The 25,660-nt window shown below is 46.3% G+C and overlaps 1 long non-coding RNA gene across 1 annotated transcript in view; it reads left to right on the forward strand.

The window, feature by feature from the left end:
* The window catches only part of LOC143957721 (uncharacterized), a 31,839-nt gene extending 7,367 nt beyond the window's left edge, over positions 1 to 24,472 (forward strand). The window contains exon 2 of the long non-coding RNA XR_013270072.1: positions 24,423 to 24,472. This is a non-coding gene — a long non-coding RNA (uncharacterized LOC143957721). The remainder of the gene's footprint in view (positions 1 to 24,422) is intronic.
* The last annotated feature ends 1,188 nt before the right edge of the window (positions 24,473 to 25,660 follow it).

The raw sequence follows: 25,660 nt of genomic DNA on the forward strand, positions 1-25,660 counted from the left end.
ACCCGCCGCAAACTCGCACGGGACCCTTTTTTTGGTCCGCAGCAGAATCGGATCGCATGGGTGTTCACACCATGCGATCCAAGTTTGCAGATCGCACTGCGATATGCGAACTGATCTGGGGGTGTCATTAACATTTCACTGACACTCCCAGCAGTTCGCATAAGGCAGTGTGAACTGCCGCCGGGAGGCATGCGATGCGGGAACCCGCCGCGCATTCGTGGCGTTCCCGCATCGCTCCAGTGTGAACCCAGCCTAATAAGCGATCGTTTTTCTGATCGCTGTATTAGTGTCACAGGTGACGCTAGTTAGGCAGGTAGGTATTTAGGTTCGCCGCAGCTTTTTATAGCGCCAGGGACCCCCATATACTACCGCATAAAGCCCCCTGATTGCCCCCTAGTTAACCCTTTCACCAGTGATCACCATATAACTGTTACAGGTGACGCTGGTTGGTTAGTTATTTTTTTATAGTTTCAGGGCACCCGCCATTTATTACCTAGTCTCACTAGTGTACCCCTAAATTTAGGGGTGTCTACTTTCCAAAATGGGGTCATTTGGGGGGGGGGGGTTTGTGCCATCTTGGCATTTTATGGCCTTCAAAACTGTAACGCCCTTAGAAAGCCTGAAGGCGGTGCTTGGTTTTTGGGGCCCCGTACGCGGCTAGGCTCCCAAAAAGTCCCACATATGTGGTATCCCCGTACTCAGGAGAAGCAGCAGAATTTATTTTGGGGTGTCATTTCACATATGCCCATGGCATGCGTGAGCAATATATCATTTAGTGACAACTTTGTGAAAAAAAAAAAAAGTTTGTAATTTTCCCGCAACTTGTGGCAAAATATAAAATATTCCATGGACTCAACATGCCTCTCAGCAAATAGCTTGGGGTGTCTACTTTCTAAAATGGGGTCATTTGTGGGGGTTTTGTGCCATCTTGGCATTTTATGGCCTTCAAAACTGTAATAGGTAGTGAGAAGTGAACTCAAAAAATTACGCCCTTAGAAAGCCTGAAGGCGGTGCTTGGTTTTCGGGGCCCCGTACGCGGCTAGGCTCCCAAAAAGTCCCACATATGTGGTATCCCCGTACTCAGGAGAAGCAGCAGAATTTATTTTGGGGTGTCATTTCACATATGCCCATGGCATGCATGAGCAATATATCATTTAGTGACAACTTTGTGAAAAAAAAAAAAAAAAAAAAAAAGTTTGTAATTTTCCCGCAACTTGTGGCAAAATATAAAATATTCCATGGACTCAACATGCCTCTCAGCAAATAGCTTGGGGTGTCTACTTTCTAAAATGGGGTCATTTGTGGGGGTTTTGTGCCATCTTGGCATTTTATGGCCTTCAAAACTGTAATAGGTAGTGAGGCGTGAAATCAAAAATTGACGCCCTTAGAAAGCCTGAAGGCGGTGCTTGGTTTTCGGGGCCCTGTACGCGGCTAGGCTCCCAAAAAGTCCCACATATGTGGTATCCCCGTACTCAGGAGAAGCAGCAGAATTTATTTTGGGGTGTCATTTCACATACGCCCATAGCATGTGTGAGCAATATATCATTTAGTGACAACTTTGTGTAAAAAAAAAAAAAAAATTTTTTTTTTGTCATTATTCAATCGCTTGAGGCAAAAAAATAAAATATTCAATGGGCTCAACATGCCTCTTATCAATTTCCTTAGGGGGTCTACTTTCCAAAATGGGGTCATTTGGGGGGGTTTTGTACTGCCCTGTCATTTTAGCACCTCAAGAAATGAGATAGGCAGTCGTAAACTAAAAGCTGCGTAAATTCCAGAAAACGTACCTTAGTTTGTAGATGTGACAACTTTTGCGCAAACCAATAAATATACAATTATTGACTTTTTTTTTACCAAAGACATGTGGCTGAATACATTTTGTCCTAAATGTATGACTAAAATTGAGTTTATTGGATTTTTCTAATAACAAAAAGTAGAAAATATCATTTTTTTTCAAAATTTGCGGTCTTTTTACGTTTATATCGCAAAAAATAAAAATCGCAGAGGCAATCAAATACCATCAAAAGAAAGCTCTATTTGTGGGAAGAAAAGGACGCAAATTTTGTTTGGGTACAACATTGCATGACCGCGCAATTACCAGTTAAAGCAGCGCAGTGCCAAAGTGTAAAAAGACCTCTGGTCATTTACCAGCAAAATGGTCCGGTCTGAAAGTGGTTAAGAAAGGTAGGCTTACCTGAGGTGGTTCTCCATGGATAGACTCTGGGTCCTTCTCTTTTTTTTTTTTTCCTCTTTCCTTCTCTCTCTTTGTTTTGTTTGGTTTTGTTTGTTTTATATCTGGTTTTGTCTGGTGGATAAAAAGGGGTAAAGGTAAAGGAAAAATCTGATTGAGTCAAGCTTGAGAATATAAGGGAGGTAATATGCATGATATTGACTTGAAAGGAATTATAATAGAAATAGATTGAATTAATTGCTGGAGGATATAAAATTATGTTCCAGGTATATATAAATCTGCCAAGATATGTTTATTCCTTTTACTTTTCCCCTAGTTTATATGTATATGTATTAGTGTTTGTAACATGTTTAAAATAAATAAAATAAATAATCAAAAAAGTATATAAAGAAGCCATAGTGTGCATAAGTACCTCTAAATAACGGATATCAAATCTATACGTGATATGAGGCAGGCAGTGCAAACCGGTCATCTAGTAAGCTGTAAATGGGGATGCCCAAGCCAGCCAGCCAAATAGGGCAGACGTGCGCCAACGTCACGCAAGCGTGATGACGAGCGGGAGCCGTCCGGCCACCGATGGCGCCAAAACTACACTCCCGCCAAAGATCAGCTAGATCAGCTAGATGGACAATGCCATGGTAACCAAGCAGCACTCACTGAGGACGTCACTGGTGCGGCATGAGCGTGGCGTCGATGCGCACAAGTTTACTCAGATGTCATGTCTGTACATGTATTGAACACTCATTGGTCACATATAGGGATGAGCTTCGTGTTCGAGTCGAACGCATGTTCGACTCGAACATCGGTCGTTCGTGCGTTCGCCGAATTCCGAACGTTTGGGCCGTTCGCGGCAAAATTCGTGTGGCCCACAATGCACTGCGATGGCGCAATGCATTGCTGTCTCACGATTGGCCAAGCATGCACTGTGACCCCGCATGCTTGGCCAATCGCAGCGCCAGCAGCGAGGAGAGCCATGGTTGGCCACAGTCATCCTGCCTGTGGCCAATCATAGCTCAGGCTGTGTAGTGCATGCCCCACACTATATAAGGCTGCCATTAAGGCAGCCTCGTGCAGTGTGTTGGCATCTGAAGCAGTGGGTGTTCTGTGTACCTTCAACACAGTTACACACCAATCGTTTTTGGCTGATTTCCTATCTTGCTCTTGTGTAGTGGTTACTGTCTGTGCCCTGACCGCAGTATACACCACTATATTCACCTCACCTATATAGCTAGTGATCTAGCTTTAATAATAGAGCTTGCAGTCAGTAGTGTTAGTGCGTGCTGTCTGCGTGCTCTGTACCCAGTACATACCACTATATACACCTACATAGCTGTTCTCTATTTGAGCCCGATTGTCATTTGCAGGAGTTATTGGAAGTTGTGTGTGCTTCCAGCACAGCACAGTATACATCTGTATATACCCCTTTAACTCTATAAAAAAGGCATCTGCAGGAGTTAGTGGGTGTTGTGTGCCTCCAGCACAATATAAACTACCCAACTACTGTTTTACCCAACTCCCTTCAGGCCATTACCATGTCTGGAAGGCCAGCAAGGAGAGGCAGACAGGCGCGAGCCGATAAAAGAGGGCAAGCAGGCTCTGTGTCTAGAGACAACAGTGCTGGTCGTGGACGCGGTGCATTGTCATCAGCACGTGGCCATGGGACATGCTTGTCCTTCTTTTCTGCAGCTGGACATGTTGAACCGCAACATGCCAACGACTTGGTAGAGTGGATGACCAAGCCCTCTTCATCCTCCTCATCCTCTCTCACCCAGGGTAGTAGAAAAGCAGCTGCCAACACATCGTCGTCCCTCCTCTCAATGTCATCATCAGTGACTCCTTCCCTAGACCCACCACGTCCTCCTGAGGAGTCTCCTGAACTCTTTGAGCACAGTGTTGGGTACATGCTCCAGGAGGATGCCCAGTGTTTGGTGGGCTCTGATGATGACACTCAGCTAGAGGAAGGCAGTAGCGTGAGCGCCAAGAGAGGGGATGCTCAAGAAGCACAGCAATCTGGCAGTCATGTTCCACAAGCTGCAGCATACTGCCAGGTTTGCTACAGCGATGAAGAGGGAGGGGATGATGAGGGCACTGACTCCACGTGGGTGCCTGGAAGGAGGGAGGAGGAGGAGGAGGAGGAGGAGGCACATGTCCAACGAGGCAGGATGCCCTCCGGGGGCCAGCTTAGGGGCAGCACACCGACTGAAGCACACCGCAGAGCTCCGCCTGCGCAGAGCGCTTCCTCTGCGCGTTATTCTAAAAGTTCTTTGGTGTGGGCCTTTTTTGAGACGAGTGCATCAGATCACACCGCTGCTATTTGCAACATATGTCTCAAGCGTATCTCACGTGGCCAAAACATCAGCCGCTTGGGCACCACATGCTTGACCAGACATATGTTGACCTGCCATGCAGCTCGTTGGCAAGCATACCTCAAAGACCCACACCAAAGAACAAAGCGGACCTCTCCTTGCTCCTCATCAGCTGGCATCTCCAACCCCACTAGACCTTCAGTCCTCTCTGAAACCTGCTCTGAGAGGAATGAAGGTGTAGAATTAGGTGTGTCACAGCCAAGTGCTTTCGGGAACTCTGCTAGTGGTACATCCACGTCCGATTATAGCAGGCAAATGTCCCTGCCCCAGCTGCTGGACCGGCGGAAGAAATTTACTGCCAGCCATCCACATGCCCAGCGGTTGAATGCTAGCTTGGCTAAATTGCTAGCACTTCAACTGCTGCCTTTTCAGTTGGTAGACTCGGCCCCCTTCCGTGAGTTTGTACAATGTGCGGTTCCTCAGTGGCAGGTCCCCAAACGCCACTTTTTCTCACGGAAGGCGATTCCGGCTCTCTACCGGCATGTGGAAGGCAATGTCCTTGCCTCGCTGGACAGGGCGGTCAGCGGTAAGGTGCATATTACCGCTGACTCATGGTCCAGCAGGCATGGACAGGGACGTTACCTGTCTTTCACGGCCCATTGGGTCACTCTTCTGGCTGCTGGGAAGGATGCAGGACAAGGTGCAGTAGTGTTGGAGGTTGTTCCGCCACCACGCCTCCAAAATGCTACTATTGGTTGTGACACACCTCTCTCCTCCACCCCCTCCTCTTCTTCTTCCTCCATGGCCTCTTCCAGTGCTCTGTCCTCAGAACCAGCGGTGCTCCGTAGGCGTTGCAGGGGCTACGCAAGTACGCAGGCAAAACGATGCCATGCCGTGCTTGCGCTGGTTTGTTTGGGGGACAGGAGCCACACTGGGGCGGATGTTTTGTCAGCTCTGCAGGGGCAGGCCGAGAGGTGGTTGACGCCACGCCAGCTTAAGCCAGGAATGGTGGTTTGCGACAATGGCACCAACCTCCTCTCCGCCCTCCGACAGGGACAACTGACCCATGTGCCCTGTGTAGCTCACGTCCTTAACCTGGTGGTGCAGCGGTTCTTGGGCAGGTACCCCGGCTTACAGGATGTCCTGAAACAGGCCAGGAGAGTCTGTGTGCATTTCCGCCGATCATTTAATGCCTGTGCTCGGCTGGCTGAGCTCCAAAAGGAGTTGAACCTGCCCAAGAACCGCCTTATATGTGACATGCCCACCAGATGGAACTCAACATTGGCCATGCTGCAGCGGCTGCACACGCAGCAGAGGGCCATCAATGAGTACCTGTGCGACCACGGCACCAGGACAGGGTCAGGGGAGCTTGGTTTTTTCTCACCACGCCAGTGGGGCATGATCAGGGATGCATGCACTGTCCTGTCACCGTTTGAGGAGGCCACAAGGATGGTGAGCAGTGACAGTGCATGCATCAGTGACACTGTACCTCTTGTCCACCTCTTGGAGCATACGCTGCGTGGAATAATGGACAGGGCACTTGAGGCAGAACAGAGGCAGGAAGAGGAGGACTTCCTTGCCTCTCAAGGCCCCCTTTATCCAGACAGTGTTCCTGCTGTGCCACCCATCACACAGGAAGAGGGTGAGGAGGAGGAAGAGGAGGAGGAGGATGATTGTGTCAGCATGGAGGTGGAGGCTGGCACTCAGCATCAGCAGCAGCAGCAGCAGTCTTATAGGGATGATTTACAGTCCCAAGAAACACGTGGACTTGTACGTGGCTGGGAGGAGGTAGCTGCGGATCATGTTGTCCTTAGTGACCCAGAGGACTCTGGACCGAATGCCTCAGCTAACCTACGCTGCATGGCCTCCCTGATCCTGCAAAGCCTGCGGAAGGATCCTCGTATTCTTCGGATCAAGGAGAGGGACCATTACTGGCTGGCCACTCTCCTTGATCCACGGTACAAGGGTAAGGTTGCCGAACTTATCTTGCCATCGCAGAGGGAGCAGAGGATGAGACATCTCCGGGAGGCCTTGCAGAAACCTCTGTGCAACGCGTTCCCAGAGACTGGGAGGTCACAAACTCCTGGTCCTGGACAACGTGTTGCTGAGGCATCAGTCAGAAGGAGCGGTGGAGAAGGTGGCCGTCTGACTGATGCTTTCAGACAATTTTTTAGTCCGCAGCCCCAAGGTATGATTGGTTCCAGCACCCATCGCCAGCGTCTAATTTACATGGTGCAGCAATACCTAGGGGCAAGGTCAGACTTGGACACCTTTCCCACCGAAAATCCTCTGGCTTACTGGGTCTTGAGGATGGATCACTGGCCAGAGCTTGCACAGTATGCAATTGAGCTACTGGCCTGTCCTGCATCCAGCGTTCTTTCGGAACGCACCTTCAGTGCTGCTTGTGGCTTCGTTACCGATCACAGGGTGCGCCTGTCCACCGAATCAGTTGATCGACTGACCTTCATCAAGATGAATCAGTCTTGGATCACCCACAGCTACCAAGCACCTGAAGCTGATGTAACCGAATAATTTTTTTTGAAATACCACATCCCTTCAAGACTGCCTATGCTGATGCTGAGTGACTGTCCTGTTATGTTGATTGTCTATCCTCCTCCGCTGATATGTTGGAAGAACATTTTTGGTTCTGGGTGATGCCAGCAGCCCAATTTTTCTGCCCCTGTTTAACAGGGGCGTTTAAGTACAATTTTTGATGCAATGCTTTGCAGCAGGGCTAATTCCTGCAATAAAACTAGAGTATATGGCAGAGGTTGCAGTGTGATGGCACCAGTGCCTAAGGCCCAATTTTTCTGCCCCTGTTTAACAGGGGCGTTTAAGTACAATTTTTGATGCAATGCTTTGCAGCAGGGCTAATTCCTGCAATAAAACTAGAGTATATGGCAGAGGTTGCAGTGTGATGGCACCAGTGCCTAAGGCCCAATTTTTCTGCCCCTGTTTAACAGGGACATGTAATTACAATTCTTGATATAATATTTCACAGGAGGGCCCCTTCCTGTGCCCACCCAGAGTAACGGTGAGGACTTATAGTGTTGTGGCACCAGCACCACAACCACCAAAGGTCAATTTTTCTACCACTGTTCAACAATGGCATGTAATTACAATTCTTGATATAATCGTTCACAGCAGGGCGCTCCAGCGCCCACCAAGAGTCACTTTGAGGGCTTACAATGTTGTGGCAAAACCAACACCTTGTTCCGCCATTTCTGCAGAGCATATAGGGTAGGCCCCTACTTTCAAACATCCAATTTACAAACATCTCCTACTTGCAAACGGAAGGAGACAACAGCAAGTGAGATGAAAAAAGATGGACGACAAAACAAATTATACAGGGGTGATAACCCTTCCCTATGTTTTCCAAAAAGCTTAAAAATAGTTTTTTTGACTGGAGCTACACTTTAAAAATGTACCAGTTGAAAATTACAAACAGATTCAACTTAACACAACAAACCTACAACAGTCCCTGTCTTGTTTGCACCACCTGTATACTGCTGTTCTGAGTATATAGGGCCTGGGGGCCACACACATTTCCTTTTTTTAATATGGGTACGGGGTTCCCCTTAATATGCGTACAAGACCCAAATAGGCTGGTAATGGGCAGGGAGGGCTACCCATGCCATTTTTCTGAATGATTTTCAACCATATTGCAGGAACCAGATATAACATTAAAACCGCAAGCAGTTTTAAATGGTGTTATTTCCGTTTAATGACATTTTGTGCAGGGACTGTTCTAAACACGGGAAACACGTGGCACTTCACAGGCATACTACAGACACCCCCCAGGCACCATATTTAAAGGAATATTTCATTTTTTTTTTTTCACTTTAATCGTCATTAACCACTTCAGCTCCGGACCAATAAATACCTTAAGGACCAGAGGTCTTTTTGCAATTTCGCACTGCGCTGCTTTAACTGGTAATTGCGCGGTCATGCAATATTGCACCCAAACGAAATTTGCGTCCTTTTCTTCCCACAAATAGAGCTTTCTTTTGATGGTATTTGATTGCCTCTGCAATTTTTTTTTTTTTGCGATATAAATGGAAAAAGAGCGAAAATTTTGAAAAAAAAAGATATTTTCTTCTTTTTGTTATAAGAAAAATCGAATAAACTAAATTTTAGTCATACATTGAGGGCAAAATTTATTCAGCCACATGTCTTTAGTAAAAAAAATGTCAATAAGCGTATATTTTTTGGTTTGCGCAAAAGTTATAGCGTCTACAAACTAGAGTACATTTTCTGGAATTTACACAGCTTTTAATTTATGACTGCCGATCTCATTTCTTGAGGTGCTAAAATGGCAGGGCAGTACAAATCCCCCCCAAATGACCCCATTTTGGAAAGTAGACACCCCAAGGAAATTGCTGATGGGTATGTTGAGCCCATTGAATATTTATTTTTTTTGTCCTAAGGGATTGAATAATGACAAAAAAAAAAAAAAAAATTTTTTTTTACAAAAAGTTGTCACTAAATGATATATTGCTCACACATGCCATGGTTATATGTGGAATTGCACCCCAAAATATATTCCGCTACTTCTCCCGAGTATGGGGATACCACATGTGTGGGACTTTTTGGGAGTCTAGTCGCGCACGGCACCCCGAAAACCAATCACCACCTTCAGGATTTCTAAGGGTGCAAATTTTTGATTTAACTCCTCACTACCTATCACAGTTTCGAAGGCCATAAAATGCCAAAATAGCACAAAACCCCCCAAAATGACCCCATTTTGGAAAGTAGACACCCCAAGCTATTTACTGAGAGGCATGTTGAGTCCATGGAATATTTTATATTTTGCCACAAGTTGCGGGAATATTACAAACTTTTTTTTTTTTGCACCAAGTTGTCACTAAATGATATATTGCTCACACATGCTATGGGCATATGTGAAATGACACTCCAAAATACATTCTGCTGCTTCTCCTGAGTACGGGGATACCACATGTGTGGGACTTTTTGGGAGTCTAGTCGCGCACGGCACCCCGAAAACCAATCACCACCTTCAGGATTTCTAAGGGTGCAAATTTTTGATTTAACTCCTCACTACCTATCACAGTTTCGAAGTCCATAAAATGCCAAAATAGCACAAAACCCCCCCAAATGACCCCATTTTGGAAAGTAGACACCCCAAGCTATTTACTGAGAGGCATGTTGAGTCCATGGAATATTTTATATTTTGCCGCAAGTTGCGGGAATATTACAAACTTTTTTTTTTTTGCACAAAGTTGTCACTAAATGATATATTGCTCACACATGCTATGGGCAGAAGTCAAATTACACCCCAAAATAAATTCTGCTGCTTCTCCCGAGTACGGGGATACCACATGTGGGGGACTTTTTGGGAGCCTAGCCACGTACGGGACCCCGAAAACCAAGCACTGCCTTCCGGATTTGAATATAAAATGCTACCAAAAAACCTGTTAGCGATGGCAGGGATCAGGCCTGACTCTGCGATCGCTGCAGTTATGTGTTTAGTGTTTTGTAAGTGACAGTGATCGATCGATACTGCACTTGGGTGGGCTGGGCAGAGGGGCAAAACACAGGTGCCAGCAGGTATTTGGGCTGATCCCGCTAACAATGCGTTTTTTTGGAACCCTAAACTGCTGGGGACGCTAGTATAGATCTGATCAGATCAGATATTGATCTGTTCAGATTCTATAGCACTACGGGAGGTGTATGCTTTGTGTGTGGGTGTTAGCGGTACTAGCACTAACCTAGCGCTGCCTGGGGCGACGCAGACCCTGACCCTAAAACCTAATTGATATCACCCGCCGGGTGATCAGGGGGTTAAACCTTTATTGGGTAATAAATGGTGGGTGCCCTGATGCTATAAAAAACAAACTAACCAGAGTCACCCGTAACACTTATACGGTGATCAGTGGTGAAAGGGTTAACTAGGAGCAATCAGGGGGTTCAAATTTTTATTAGGTAGTATATGGGGGTCCCTGGCGCTATATAAAAACCTGACGGGGAACCTAAATAACTAACTGGCTAACCAGCGTCACCAGTGACACTTATACTGTGATCGCTGGTGAAAGGGGGTGAAAGGGTTAACTAGCAGCAATCAGGGGGTTAAAACCATTATTGGGTAGTATATCGGGGTACCTAGCGCTATAAAAACCTGGCGGTGAACCTAAAAAAATAACTAGCTACCTAGCGACACTAGCGACACTGATGCAGCGTTCAGAAAATTTTTCGCTTAGTGACACTGGCAAAAGGGGGTGAAAGGGTTAACTAGCGGAAATCAGGGGGTTAAAACCATTATTGGGTAGTATATCGGGGTACCTAGCGCTATAAAAACCTGGCGGTGAACCTAAAAAAATAACTAGCTACCTAGCGACTGTAGCGACACTAATGCAGCGATCAGAAAAACGATCGCTTAGTGACACTGGCAAAAGGGGGTGAAAGGGTTAACTAGCGGCAATCAGGGGGTTAAAACCATTATTGGGTAGTATATCGGGGTACCTAGCGATATAAAAACCTGGCGGTGAACCTAAAAAAATAACTAGCTACCTAGCGACACATGCAGCGATCAGAAAAATGATCGCTTAGTGACACTGGCAAAAGGGGGTGAAAGGGTTAACTCTAGGGGCAATCAGGGGGTTAAATCTTTATTGGGGGGTGATAGGGGGCTACCCTGGACCTAACACTAACTGTCCTGACAGTTTTTACTGTCACAACTGACACTGAATGCATTGATCAGTAAAGAAATGATCAATGCAATCAGTGACACTGTGACTGGGGGGGGGAGGGGGGGCGGGGGGGATCGGGGGGCGATCGGGGGGGGGGGTCGGGGGGGGGGTTTGTGTGCCTGTGTGTACCTACATGTCAGTGTAGTGTTGGTGCACACTTACTTTCTGTCTTCTCCTCGTAGTCCGGTCAAAAAGACCGCCCCGAGGAGAATGACATCACTTCCTCCTTCCTGTGTAAACAATACACAGGGGAGGAAGCTTCTCATTGGCCAGGAGCGATCCAGAGGGGGTGGCCGAAAACCAACGGCCATCCCCTCATCACGGAGCGCTCCTGGACCGAATCAGACCGCCGTAACCAACGGGAGGGGGTCCGATCGGACCCCCCACCCGCTGGAAGGCAATCACGTAGATGTACGTGATTGTGCCTGCCTGTGCCATTGTGCTGACGTACATTGGCAATACGGCGGTCCTGAAGTGGTTAAAATCAGTGTTCCCGCCAAAACGGCCGCTTTTAAAACTTTTTATTGCATTGACCCATGTCCCCTGAGGCAGGAGTCAGGTCCCCAAACACTTTTTAGGACAGTATCTTGCATATCAGCCGTTAAAATTATCACTTTCCATTTCGAACGTTCGAGTCCCATAGACTTCAATGGGGTTCTAACGTTCGTTACGAACGCGGGGTCCGTTCGAAAGTTCTGGTGCGAACTGAACCGGGGGGTGTTCGGCTCATCCCTAGTCACATAGAAACGCTCCCTGACATTCATGTATAATTAACCCTTTCCCGCCGAGCGTACGCAGATCTGCGTACTCGGCTTCCGGGGGGTATACCGGGATGATGCCCGCACCTGCAGGCATCATCCCAGTACCGTTTTCTTCAGCAGGCGATTGGCTTTCCAGCCATAACAACCGATGCGGCTAAAAGCCGCTCGGCTGTTATGCCGGAGGAGCGGGAGGGGACGTCCCCCCCTCCCGCCGCTGTTACCGGTGCTCCCACACACTCCACACAACTTAACCAAAGTATATTTTACTACATATATTTGTAGATAGGTGATTACAGCAATTGTGCTGTCATCCAAAATAGATTGACAGGACAATGAACTTTGATAAAACAGTTACAAACAATATATATATATATGAGCTCCCCCTACTTTTATAGCTATGCGTGAGATCTCACTTAAAGTACTCTTTATCTTCGGATCTTCGCTAGCAATGACAACTCCTTATAAATGTGTAATCCAAAGTTAAAGCAGTTAAAGTTAAATTAAGAATGATCCTAGTGTTGCTTCTACAAATATAATACAGTGCTTGAAGTGTGATAGAAAGTAGGCCTTATGCCTGCCTAGCGTCAGTTGCTATACTCCTCCTCCATGGGACTAAGTATCCCAGCGAGGCCTGTATATAAGTCTGACTTTAGAAAACGTTGGGTAGCAACCTGCTCACCAACTGGATCGGAAACTTGGTATGGTGACTTTGGTCCGGTGGTTGCAGCTTGCTTCTGCGTCAGCCAGCTCCGTCACTCCGTCCAGTTCCAACAGGTGGACCTGGTCTCCCTATGCTCAAACGAGTGTCTCTGGATCCTCTCAATCCGATCACTGTGTCTCTGGCACTTCAGTCACTCATACAACTGAGCTGGGTTGCATTCCGCAAGGGCAGCAGGCCGCTTGCTCCGGGAGGCCTCCGCACAAGTTCTAACAGGCAGGCCATGCGTTCCCCAAGAGACCTAAAATGGCTGCTCAGGGTCCTTTTATCTCCTACCCAGCATGCAATGCAAGAGAGGGTGTCCATGGCTAGGTCACTCGGCATCCTGGTGTAAAAGGGTCAACTCTCCAATGTAAATAACAGTCACTTCCTGTAAATAGTTCAATGCTTGAAAGCCAAATATCATTTAAGTTCACCTTCAGTATTTGGCTGCTAGATGGTCCCAAACACTAAGCTATAGAACCGTCCATAGACTTTCATTATAATTGCTAATACACATCAGAAGACAAGGATACCAGCGCTACAGAGGCATAAAATAAGCCAAATTATCCTATAAGACGATGCAAGGGAGGGCTGGAGGGTATACAGTATTGGACACAACATATAGGAACTAAAAAAAATGGAAGGGAATTCTAGAGCTTCACTGGTTGAAGAATTAAATAGGTTCTTCACACGGTTTGAGGTTGTATTACTAAACCAAGATATAGGGTGTCCTTTAGGGCCAGGAAACTGTACACTCACTATACAGGAATATGAGGTGAGGCAGGCGTTTAAGGCTATAAATACGAGGAAATCATCGGGTCCAGATGGAATTCCAGGGAGAGTAGTTAAGGCTTGTGCTGATCAATTAGCTGGAGACTTTGCCAAGATCTTTAATCGATCACTATCATCTGCTGCTGTTCCGGCATGTTTAAAATCTGTCACTATTATTCCAATTCCAAAAATGTCAAATGTGGGAAGTTTAGACAATTATAGACCAATAGCACTGACCTCAGTACTAATGAAGTACTTTGAGAGGTCGGTCTTGAAATATATCAAAGCTAGATTACCAGGTAGTTTAGATCCTTATCAGTTTGGGTATAGGGCAAATAGAAGCACAGAAGATGCGATGACTTTAGCGCTGCATGGTGCACTTAGACATCTGGAGCATTTGGAAAACGACATAAGGATGTTGTTTATAGATTAAAGCACTGCCTTTAACCCTTTCCCGCCGAGCGTACGCAGATCTGCGTACTCGGCTTCCGGGGGGTATACCGGGATGATGCCCGCACCTGCAGGCATCATCCCGGTACCGTTTTCTTCAGCAGGCGATTGGCTTTCCAGCCATAACAACCGATGCGGCTGAAAGCCGCTCGGCTGTTATGCCGGAGGAGCGGGAGGGGACGTCCCCCCTCCCGCCGCCTCCCGCCGCTGTTACCGGTGCTCCCGTTCGATCGGGAGCACCGATTCAAGTTGCGCTGCCTCCGGCCGCTGGGGAGGAACTGGAACGAAGCCGTAATCGGCTTTGTTCCAGTCTCCTCATAGTAAACACGGAAGCAACGTCATGACGTCACTTCCCGTTTACTCGGCTGCCAATGGCGCCGGTTTTAAAAAAATATACGGTATTCAGAATCGCCGTTTTCGGCGATCTGAATACATTGATGTGTAAAGGAGGGGTGGGGGGTCTTTTAGACCCCCGATCCCTCCATAAAAAGTACCTGTCACCACCTATTACTGTCACAAGGGATGTTTACATTCCTTGTGACAGCAATAAAAGTGATCAAAATTTAATTTTTTTTTTTTAAAAACAATTTAGTCATTTTAAAATAAATAAAATAAATAAAAAAATAAAAAAAAATTTTAAGCGCCCGCCGTCCCCGCGAGCTCGCAAAGCAAAGAAAACGCATACGGAAGTTGCGCCCGCATATGTAAACGGTGTTCAAATCACACATGTGAGGTATCACCGCGATCGTCAGAGCGAGAGCAATAATTCTAGCACTAGACCTCCTCTGTCACGCTAACTTGGTAACCGTAAATATTTTTTAAAGCATCGCCTATTGAGATTTTTAGGTACCGTACTTTGTCGTCAATCTACAAGTGCGTGCGATTATAAAGTGTGACATGTTTGGTATCTATTTACTCGGCGTAACATTATCTTTCACATTATGCAAAAAAATTGGGCTAGTTTTACTGTTTTTTTTTTTTTTTTTAATTCATGAAAGTGTCCCTTTTCCCAAAAAGTTGCGTTTAAAACACCGCTGCGCAAATACCGTGTGACATAAAATATTGCAACAATCGCCGTTTTATTCTCTAGAGTCTCTGCTAAAAAAAATATATATATAATGTTTGGGGGTTCCAAGTAATTTTTCTAGCAAAAAATATGGATTTTAAATATGGATTTAAACACCAAATGCCGAAAATAGGCTTAGGCCGCGTACACACGGGCGGACTGTCCGCCCAACTTAGTCCGCTGAAACACAGTTCAGCGGACAATCTGCCGAACCAAGTCTTTCGGAATTTCCGTAAGTTTGTCCGTCCAAACTTGGTTTCAGCGGACAGTCCGCTCGTTAGTAGGCAAGTTGGACGGACTAAGTATGGCGCATGCTCGGAAAGGATTTACACGGCCGAAGGTTGCATTGCAGTGTATTGGACGTCGAATTTATAGTCCCGTCATACGTGCTGTACACGTCATCGTGCAAGTTTTCGGCGGACTGTTCGTTCATCGTGTGTGGTCAAGTCCGTTCATTCAAAAGTATGACGGACAGTCTGTCAGACTGTCTGACGTACTTAGTTGGGCGGACAATCCGCCCGTGTGTACGCGGCCTTAGTCATGAAAGGGTTAATACCATCATTCCAGATCGGATTGGATTTGCCGGCCTTTGCTTGTTGGATATGGGATTTTTTTGGTCCATCGTTCACAGGTGGTCAAATTGGATAAGTTTGTTTCTTCCAAGGGAGAAATACGTTTTGAAGCACCACAGGGCTGTGTGTTAAAGCGGAGGTCCACCCTAAAGTGGACATTCCGCTCATCGGAACAATTGGCACCTTTCAGGGGGGAGGGGGGTGCAGGTACCTGTACAGTACAGGTATCTGCACCCACTTCCAGGATAGCTCTCTGCAGAAAGGGGCGTAGATTACGCCCCTTTCCGAAAGTCCCCCGCTGCCTGATGGGAAACACACGGATCCCAGAGGCAGCGGGTCCATCCTTATTGCGCAGCGCGACTCGCGCATGCGCAGTAGGGAACCGGGAAATGAAGCCGAAAGGCTCCACTTCCTGATTCCCATACCCAAGATGGCGGCGGCAGCACCCGAGAGACTATCGAGAGATCGGCTTCGGGTGCCGACATCGCGGGCGCGCTGGACAGGTAAGTGTCACTATTTTAAAAGTCAGCAGCTGCAGCATTTGTAGCTGCTGGCTTTAAAAAAAAAAAAAACGCGGAGTCCCGGCGGACTCCCGCTTTAAGTCCCTTTCTCTATGTGCTGTACACATATGACCCCCTATTATAAAAACCAATAGTATAGTTACGTTTACTGATGACACTACCGTAATCGGTTGTATCACTGGAGACGATGAGGAGCAATACAGGAGAGAGGTTGAGAGGAAAGTGGAATGGTGTCCAGAACATAACCTGATCCTAAATACAGGGAAAACAAAGGAACTGATTATAGATTTCAGAAGGAACAGGCCTGAACCAGTACCGCTTTTTATTAAAGGCGCGTGCGTGGAGCGGGTCTCTACCTTTAAGTTTTTTGGGAACATGCATTTCTGAAAACTTATCGTGGACAATCAACATTAAAGCCATCATTAAGAAATCGCAACAGCGTTTATATTTTTGGCGACTCCTTAGGAAGAATGGCTTGGGAAGGACGGTACTAGAGACCTTCTATGGCTCCGCCATAGAGAGTACATTAACGTATTGTATTCTAGTTCGGTACCCTAGTTATACGCAGGCAGATAAAAAATGCTCTAAGGAGAGTGGATGAAAATTGTAGGGTGTGAACTTGTTTCTCTAGAAGAAATATATGAGACTCGTTGCCTTTGTGGAGCAGGAAAAATAGTGAGAAACCCGACTCATCCTGGTTGTCATTACTTTACCTTATTGCCATCTGGGAGACGTTTTAGGGTGATTAAAACACGGACAAATAGATTTAACCGGTTCCCGACCAGCGCACGACGATGTACGTCGACAGAATGGCACGGGCAGGCATATTGGTGTACAGGTACGTCCAATCTTCAATGCCGTCCTGCCATCAGGAGCGTGCTGCCGGTGGCACGCTCCCGCGCTGGTCGGGACCCCCGTGAGTCCGGTTGCGGGACCCGTGGACTCGACCGCCGCGGGCATCCCCGCGATCGTCTCACGGAGCGGCCGAATGGAGGAAATGCTGTGTAAACAACATTTCTCCATTCTGCCTAGCAACTAGTGACGCTGATCTCTGCTCCATGTGATTGGAGCAGAGATCAGTGTTCAATAAATGAAAGCCCAACCCCCCCACAGTTAGTAACACACCCCTAGGAACACTTAACCCCTACACTGCCACCCACTGGTTAACCCCTTCACTGCCAGTGTCATTTACACAGGAATCACTGCATTTATATAGCACTGATTGCTGTATAAATGACAATGGTCCCAAAAATGTGTCAAAAATGTCCGATGTGTCCGCCATAATGTCGCAGTCACAATAAAAATTGCTGATCGCCGCCATTACTAGTAAAAAAATAATAATAAAAAATTATTAATAAAAATGCTATAAAACTATCCCTATTTTGTAAACGCTATAACTTTTGCGCAAACCAATCAATAATCGCTTATTGCGATTTTTTTTACCAAAAATATGTAGAAGAATACGTATCGGCCTAAACTGAGGGAAAAAAAATGTTTTTTTATATATTTTTGGGGGATATTTATTATAACAAAAAGTAAAAAATAATGCATTTTTTTCAAAATTGTCGCTCTATTTTTGTTTATAGCGCAAACAATAAAAACCGCAGAGGTGATCAAATACCACCAAAAGAAAGCTCTATTTGTGGGGAAAAAAGGACGTCAATTTTGTTTGGGAGCCATGTCGCACGACCGCACAATTGTCAGTGGTTAAAGAGATCTTCTTTCCCAGGGCTATTAAGGCTATCAACGCAGGAATGACATGAAAGGAGGTCACATTATAGTCTTATTTTATTGTGGTTTTTTTTTTTTATATAATGACACTTTTTTTTTTTTTCTACTTTTATACTATGGGGACACTTTTATATACCGTATTTATCGGCATATAACACACACCCCAATTATAAGAGGGAAGTTTAACCACTTCAGCTCTGGACCATTTGGCTACCAAATGACCGGTGCCACTTTTTGCGATTCGGCACTGCGTCGCTTTAACTGACAATTGCGCGGTCGTGGCGACGTGGCTCCCAAAACAAAATTGGCTTCCTTTTTCCCCACAAATAGAGCTTTCTTTTGGTGGTATTTGATCCCCTCTGCGGTTTTTATTTTTTGCGCTATAAACAAAAATAGAGCGACAGTTTTGAAAAAAACGAAACAATATTTTTTACTTTTTGCTAAATAAATATCCCCCAAAAATATATAAAAAAAAACAAAATAATTTTTTGCTCAGTTTAGGTCAATACGTATTATTCTACATATTTTTAATTAAAAAAAAAGATTGGTTTGGGCAAAAGTTATAGGGGATAGTTTTATAATATTTTTATTAATATTTTTTTTTTACTAGTAATAGTGGCGATCAGCGATTGTTAACGTGACTGCGACATTATGGCGGACACATCGGACACTTTTGGTGCTATTTTGGGACCGTTGTCATTTATACAGTGATCAGTGCTATGAAAATGCACTGATTACTGTGTAAATGCGACTGGCAGTGACTGGGTTAACCACAAGGGGGCGAGGAAGGGGTTAAGTGTGTCCCAGGTATGTGTTATAACTGTGTGGGGGCGGGGCTTACTGTGACACAACACTGATCGCTGCTCCCAATGAGAGGGATCAGACAATCAGTGGCCTGTCACTAGGCAGAACAGGGATATGTTGTTTACAAAGGCATCCCACCCCATTCTGCCATTCCGTGACTTGATTGTGGGATACCGTGGGCACAGCCACAGAGACCGCGGTGGGCGCTAGGCAAATTCAAAGCTACATATATATATATATATATATATATATATATTGCTTTGCCTGCCCGTACCATTCTGCTGATGTATAAGTGCGTTAGGCGGTCGGCAATCGGTTAAGGAAAAAATGTTTTCACAGCCCCCTTTACAGTACACTGTACCCCTCACCCTGCACCGTACACAGCCCCCCATCTAGAACAAAGCCCCCCTCCCCGGTACGCAGCCCCCATCCAGTGCACAGCCCCCCCATCCAGTACACAGCCCTCATCCAGTACACAGGCCCCTCCCCAGTACACAACCCCCTCCCCAGTACACAACCCCCATCCATTATACAGCCCCCTCATCCTGTATACAGCCCCCTCATCCAGTATACTGCCCCCTCATCCAGTATATAGCCCCCTCATCCTGTATACAGCCCCCCTCCCCAGTATACAGCCCCCCATCCATTTTATAGCCCCCCTCATCCAGTACACAGCCCCCTCCCCAGTACACAACCCCCATCCATTATACCACCCCCTCATCCAGTATACAGCCCCCTCATCAAGTATACAGCCCCCTCATCCAGTAACTAGCCCCCTCATCCTGTATACAGCCCCCCTCCCCAGTATACAGCCCCCCATCCATTTTACAGCCCCCCTCCCAAGTACACAGACCCCCATCCAGTATGCCAGCCCCCACCCTACACTACCAGCATTCTTTACAGTTAAGAAAAAAATCACTGCCGGTGTCTTGTCGAATACTGTCCCCTGTTGGATAGTGTCTGCCTTGTACTGTGCTTGTGCAATACGGAGGACAAGGAGAAGCCGAAAGTCTCTGAAGATGAATGGCACCTGCGCACTGAGTCCAGGTTCAAGCCCCACCATCCAAGTGGACATAGAGGTAGAATAAAAAATTGCGAGCAAAGCGAGGCCGTGCCCAAATCATGGCGAGTGAAGTGAGCCTGTGAAGGGCCCTCTTACTAAGTGCTGTTTAACATCATCTACCGTATGTCCAATTGCATGGTGGGGCTTGAACCTGGACTCAGGGCACAAAGTACTATTACGTTTCTTCAGAGACTTTCGGCTTCTCCTTGTCCTCCCTACTGAGCAAGCACTGAGCCTGTGCAGTACGGGGCAGACAGACACTATCCAATGGGGGGACAGTTCTCAGCAGAACACCGGCCCCTTCCACACTGCTCCTCCTGTGTCACTCCTAGTGTAAAATGAGGCTTCAATTTACCTCAATAGCTCAGTTTTTTTCCACTGATCTGGTCACATGACTGCTCTCCTCTGACGTTTCATAGATGGTCATGTGACCACTCTCCTCCTCCAATCTAAAGCTACCCTAAGGGGAGGAGGAGTGGGAGGAGGAGAAAAAAACACAGCTATTGAGATATTTACAATGATGCAGGAGGAGCGGTGTAGGAGAAGGGGCAGGCAAGTAATTTTTTTCTCAACTTTAAACTGTCCCAGAGCCAGCAGAGGCGGGACGGCCGGCTTGACAACCCCCCCCCCCCCCCCAATGGGTGGCTTCTAGGGCGGACTGTCCCATTCCTGCCCCCTGTTGGTAAAACATAGTATCAGCGTATAGCATACAGGCACTGTTTACCCTCTGTTTTCAGGGGGAAAAGGTGTGTGTTATACGCCGATACATACAATATATATTCCTTTGGTATAATTAAATCCTTTGTGGTAAATGCATGGTTGAACATTGTGATGTATGAATAATGTGTGGAGTATCAATTTAATTTCATTGTGACAATAAATCTTATCTTATCTTTAGTGCACTGTCTGTATGGCCTTCATTTAGTGCGCTAACTGCCTGTTTGGCCTTCTTTTAGTGCATTGACTGCCTGTATGGCCTTCCTTTAGTGCACTGGCTGTTTGTTTGGCCTCTCTTTAGTGCCCTGACTGCCTTTTCGGCCTTCCTTTAGTGCACTGACTGCCTATTTGGCCTTCCTTTAGTGCACTTACTGTCTGTATGGCTGTCATTTAGTGCACTGACTGTCTATATGGCCTTCATTTAGTGCACTGGCTGTTTGTTTGGCCTTCCTTTAGTGCACTGACTGCCTATTTGGCCTTCCTTTAGTGCACTGACTGTCTGTATGGCCTTCATTTAGGGCACTGACTGCCCATTTGGCCTTCATTTAGTGCACTGACTGTCTGTATGGCCTTCATTTAGTGCACTGACTACCTGTTTCACCTTCCTTTAATGGACTGACTACCTGTTTGGCCTTCCTTTAGTGGACTGACTGCTTGTTTGGCCTTCCTTTAGTGGACTGACTGCTTGTTTGGCCTTCCTTTAGTGCACTGACTGCCTATTTGGCCTTCCTTTAGTGCACTGACTGTCTGTATGGCCTTCATTTAGGGCACTGACTGCCCGTTTGGCCTTCATTTAGTGCACTCACTGTCTGTATGGCCTTCATTTAGTGCACTGACTACCTGTTTCACCTTCCTTTAATGGACTGACTACCTGTTTGGCCTTCCTTTAGTGGACTGACTGCTTGTTTGGCCTTCCTTTAGTGCCACTAACTGCCTGCTTGGCCTTCCTTTAGTGCATGGACTGCCTGCTTGGCCTTCCTTTAGTGCACTGACTGCCTATTTGGCCTTCCTTTAGTGCACTAACTGCCTATTTGGCCTTCCTTTAGTGCACTAACTGCCTATTTGGCCTTCCTTTAGTGCACTGACTGCCTATTTGGCCTTCCTTTAGTGCACTGACTGCACGTTTGGCCTTCATTTAGTGCACTGACTGCCTGTTTTGCCTTCCTTATGTCGAGACCCCAGTGTATATAGACTTATTAAGTATTGTATTGTAAATGTTCCTGTTGGAGACCTTCGCGGGACGAGGGACAAATGTCCATATAGAATTTAATTGAATATGATCAATGGTGATCAAACCCAATTAAATCAAAGCAGAACCCTCACTCAGAAACAAGTCTACATCACACAGATTTAAATAGATCAAATAATTTGATTATTTTGAATGAGTTCCATATATGTAGAAATATGAGGATACTTTTATTCATTAGTGCACATTATACATTCTTGTGCAGATTTTCTATGTCTATATTATTATGTATGTTGTATATGTTTTAAGTCATGTTGCTTTGTACAACAGGTTTTAATATCATGATTGTCTGCGTATTGAGTCTAATGATGGTTAAAGAGGAGCTGCACAAAAAAAAAAAATATTAAAAGCCAGCAGCTACTAATATTGCAGCTGCTGACTTTTAATAATATCACACTTACCTGTCCCAGGTTCCAGCGATGTCGGCGGCAGATGACGAGCGATCGCTCGTCTCGCTGCAGCCACCGCCGCCATCCTCTGTCAGGGAATCGGGAAGTGAAGCAAGAGGGCTTCACTGCCCGGTTCCCTACTGCGCATGCGCGAGTCGCGCTGCGCTGGTTCCCCGCTGTGTCTCTGGGAACTGTGTGTTTCCCAGAACACAACGGGGGGGGGGGGGGGAGCCATGCGGCGGTGGGCGGAGCCATGCGGCGGTCTGGCCGGAAGTGGGTGCAGTTACCTGGATTATCCAGGTAACTGCACCCCCCTCCCCCCCAAAAGGTGCCGATTGTGGCACCGGAGGGGGGGAGGGATAATACTAGCGGAACTTCCCCTTTAGGGTGAAGAACCGCTTTAAGGAGAATACCGGGATCACTTTGATTTACACACTGGAGCCTCGACTTATGGCGTGACTAATTTGTTCATCGTGGGGCTTTCTTTTTTTTTTTCCTTGCATCCGATAGGTCTCCATTCCCCTCCCCCTTTTTTCCTTAATCCATTTATTCATTTATTATATATTTTTACTAAAGCCCATATGAATATACTAAGATTTTTCTTCTTTTCTTCTTCTCTTCACTCTTTTTTGGACATATATATGCTCATGCACATGTTTATTATAGTAATTTATTATAATAACACATTTACACATGGACCTATTGGGTGTCAATATGGTCTAATTATGTATATAGATTAGATTTCAGGTGTACACACACTACTCATATCATGAAGTCATTTATTTTTTATTATTATTATTATTATTATTATTATTATTATTATGCAAGATTTATATAGCGCCAACAGATTACGCAGCGCTTTACAATATAAAAGGAGACAATACAGTTTAAAATACAGGAGGATTAAGATGGCCCTGCTCAGAAGAGCTTACAATCTAATAGGGTCGGGCAGGTGCTACAAAAGGCTGTAACTGTGGGGAATGGAGATGATGGAAGTGGTAGGAGTTTAGTTGGAGGCATGATGGGCCTCTCGGAAGAGATGAGTTTTCAGGGATCGCCTGAAGGTAGCAAGGAGTAGGGGATAGCCAGACAGGTTGAGGTAGAGAGTTCCAGAGGATGGGAGAGGCTCTGGAGAAATCCTGGAGATGAGCATGGGAGGAGGAGACGAGGGAGCTAGAGAGTAGAAGGTCTTGAGAAGAGCAGAGGGGACGGTTTGGGTGATATTTGGAGACAAGATTGGTGATGTAGCTCGGGGCAGAGTTGTAAATGGCTTTGTATGTTGTGGTTAGTATTTTGAATTTAATTCGCTGGGTGATTGGAAGCCAGTGTAGGGATTGGAGGAGAAGGTTGGCAGACACGGAATGGAGACCAGTGTAGGAATCGAGGGAGAGGGTTAGCGGACACTGAATGGAGACCTATGTAGGGATTGGAGGAGAGGGTTGGCAGACACTGGATGGAGACCAGAGTAGGGATTGGAGGAGAGGGTTGGCAGACATGGAATGGAGACCTATGTAGGGATTGGAGGAGAGGGTTGGCAGACACTGGATGGAGACCAGAGTAGGGATTGGAGGAGAGGGTTGGCAGACACTGAATGGAGACCAGTGTAGGAATTGAAGGAGGGGGTTGGCGGACACTAAATGGAGACCAGTGTAGGGATTGAAGGAGAGGGTTGGCAGACACTGAATGGAGACCAGTGTAGGAATTGAAGGAGAGGGTTGGCAGACACTGAATGGAGACCAGTGTAGGAATTGAAGGAGGGGGTTGGCGGACACTAAATGGAGACCAGTGTAGGGATTGAAGGAGAGGGTTGGTGGAAACTAAATGGAGACCAGTGTAGGGATTGGAGGAGAGGGGGGGCAGACACTGAATGGTGATCAGTGTAGGGATTGGAGTAGAGGGTTGGCGGACACTGAATGATGACCAGTGTAGGGATTGGAGGAGAGGGTTGGCAGACACTGAATGGAGACCAGTGTTGGGATTGGAGGAGAATGTTGGCGGACACTGAATGGTGACCAGTGTAAGGATTGGAGGAGTGGGTTGGGTATTTTCTGTCCATCCTGCTGTGGCTTGTATTTTGCAATCCCGTTTTTATTAATAAAAAGTCAAAATATATTTTCGGGTTGCGGCTGTCCAGAATTTTCTCCCTCTCTTCATTGTTACATGCATTGTCAGGTCCTGTGGCTTCTAAAACTGGAGGAGAGGCTTCATTGTCGGCCGACCTGCCTGGAGCGGTGGTGACTGGTGACTCTTTCTCTATGATGCAAACATTATCGCAAGCGCTAAAGGCTTAAAAACAGGTTTGGACACCACTCAGATTCTATGTCTATTTCCACAGTGAAACAAGGGGGGGGGGGGGGGGTGCCACTCAAAACCAGTATGTACGTATATCGAGTTCAGAAGTCTTACTGCTTCATTTTGTTTTAACAGATTGTGAGATAAGCCGTACCTACCTTCATTTCCAATGGCGGGAACCGAGGTGAGTGACTTTATATTCATTGCCACCAGTGTGATACCAAATCATTTATTACAAGTGGCCCAACAAGCAGAGCGAAGGACTCATAACAGCCAATCAAAATGCATCCAATACTGGTCTGGATTCTGTAATAAGAAATCCCTTTAGAAAAAGCTTTGCTTGGCTGTGTCGGGTTAATAAATATTTGACAGTATCTTTAAATCTTTAAAAAAATAAATAAAATATAAAAAAAAATATAAAGAAAAAATATTTATTTATTTTATGGTACATGCTTTTATTTTGGTGGTATTTGATCACTACTGGGTTTTTTTTTTTGCTAAACAAATTAAAAAAGACCAACATTTTTTTACATTTTTTTTTCTCCTTCATTGACGGGCATTGAGGAGGCGGCACTGATAAGGGGGAACTATTGAGCACTGATAGGCGGGATTGATATGCAGCACTGATGGGCAGCACTGATATGCAGTGCTGATATGCCACACTGATGGGCAGGACTGATATGCAGCACTGTTGGGTGTCACTGATATGAAGCACTGATATGCAGCACTGATGGGCAGCACTGATGGGTGGGACTGATATGCAGCACTGGTGGGTGTCACTGATATGAAGCACTGATATGCAGCACTGATGGGCAGCACTGATAGGCGGGACTGATATGCAGCACTGATGGGTGGCACTGATAAGCAGCACTGATAAGCAGCACTGATGGGCGGGACTGATAAGCAGCACTGATGGGCGGCACTGATATGCAGCGCTGACATGCGGCACTGACATGCGGCACTGATGGGCGGCCCTCCAGCTTTGGTGAAACTACGAGTCCCATGAGACACTGCAAGACCCCTAAAATCACCAGCATGAGGCATGATGGGATTTGTAGTTTCACCACGGCTGGAGTGCCGAGGTTGCCTCCCCCTGCATTAGGGTTTGCATCCCAAAGCTCAAACACAGTTGCATGTTAGTATATAAATATTGCGGGTGCAATCTCAGGCTCCTGCGGGCTCTCAGCCTAGCCGTCTGCCCATAGCTCATACAGGCAGGCAAGTTACCTGAGAGCAGGAAGAATCAATGAACTATGGTACCAAAGCGCTCACCAACACCCACAAAGGCTGTCAGTACTTGCAGTCTATTCATTCACAGAACTCTGCAAATGAATGATGCACTCTTTTCTAATGGTGACAGTGGGTGCAAGCTG

Source organism: Lithobates pipiens, unplaced genomic scaffold (genome assembly GCF_037356315.1).
Source record: "Lithobates pipiens isolate NorthernLeopardFrog02 unplaced genomic scaffold, aLitPip1_a1.2 Scaffold_55, whole genome shotgun sequence".
In the NCBI taxonomy this organism is placed as follows: domain Eukaryota; kingdom Metazoa; phylum Chordata; class Amphibia; order Anura; family Ranidae; genus Lithobates; species Lithobates pipiens.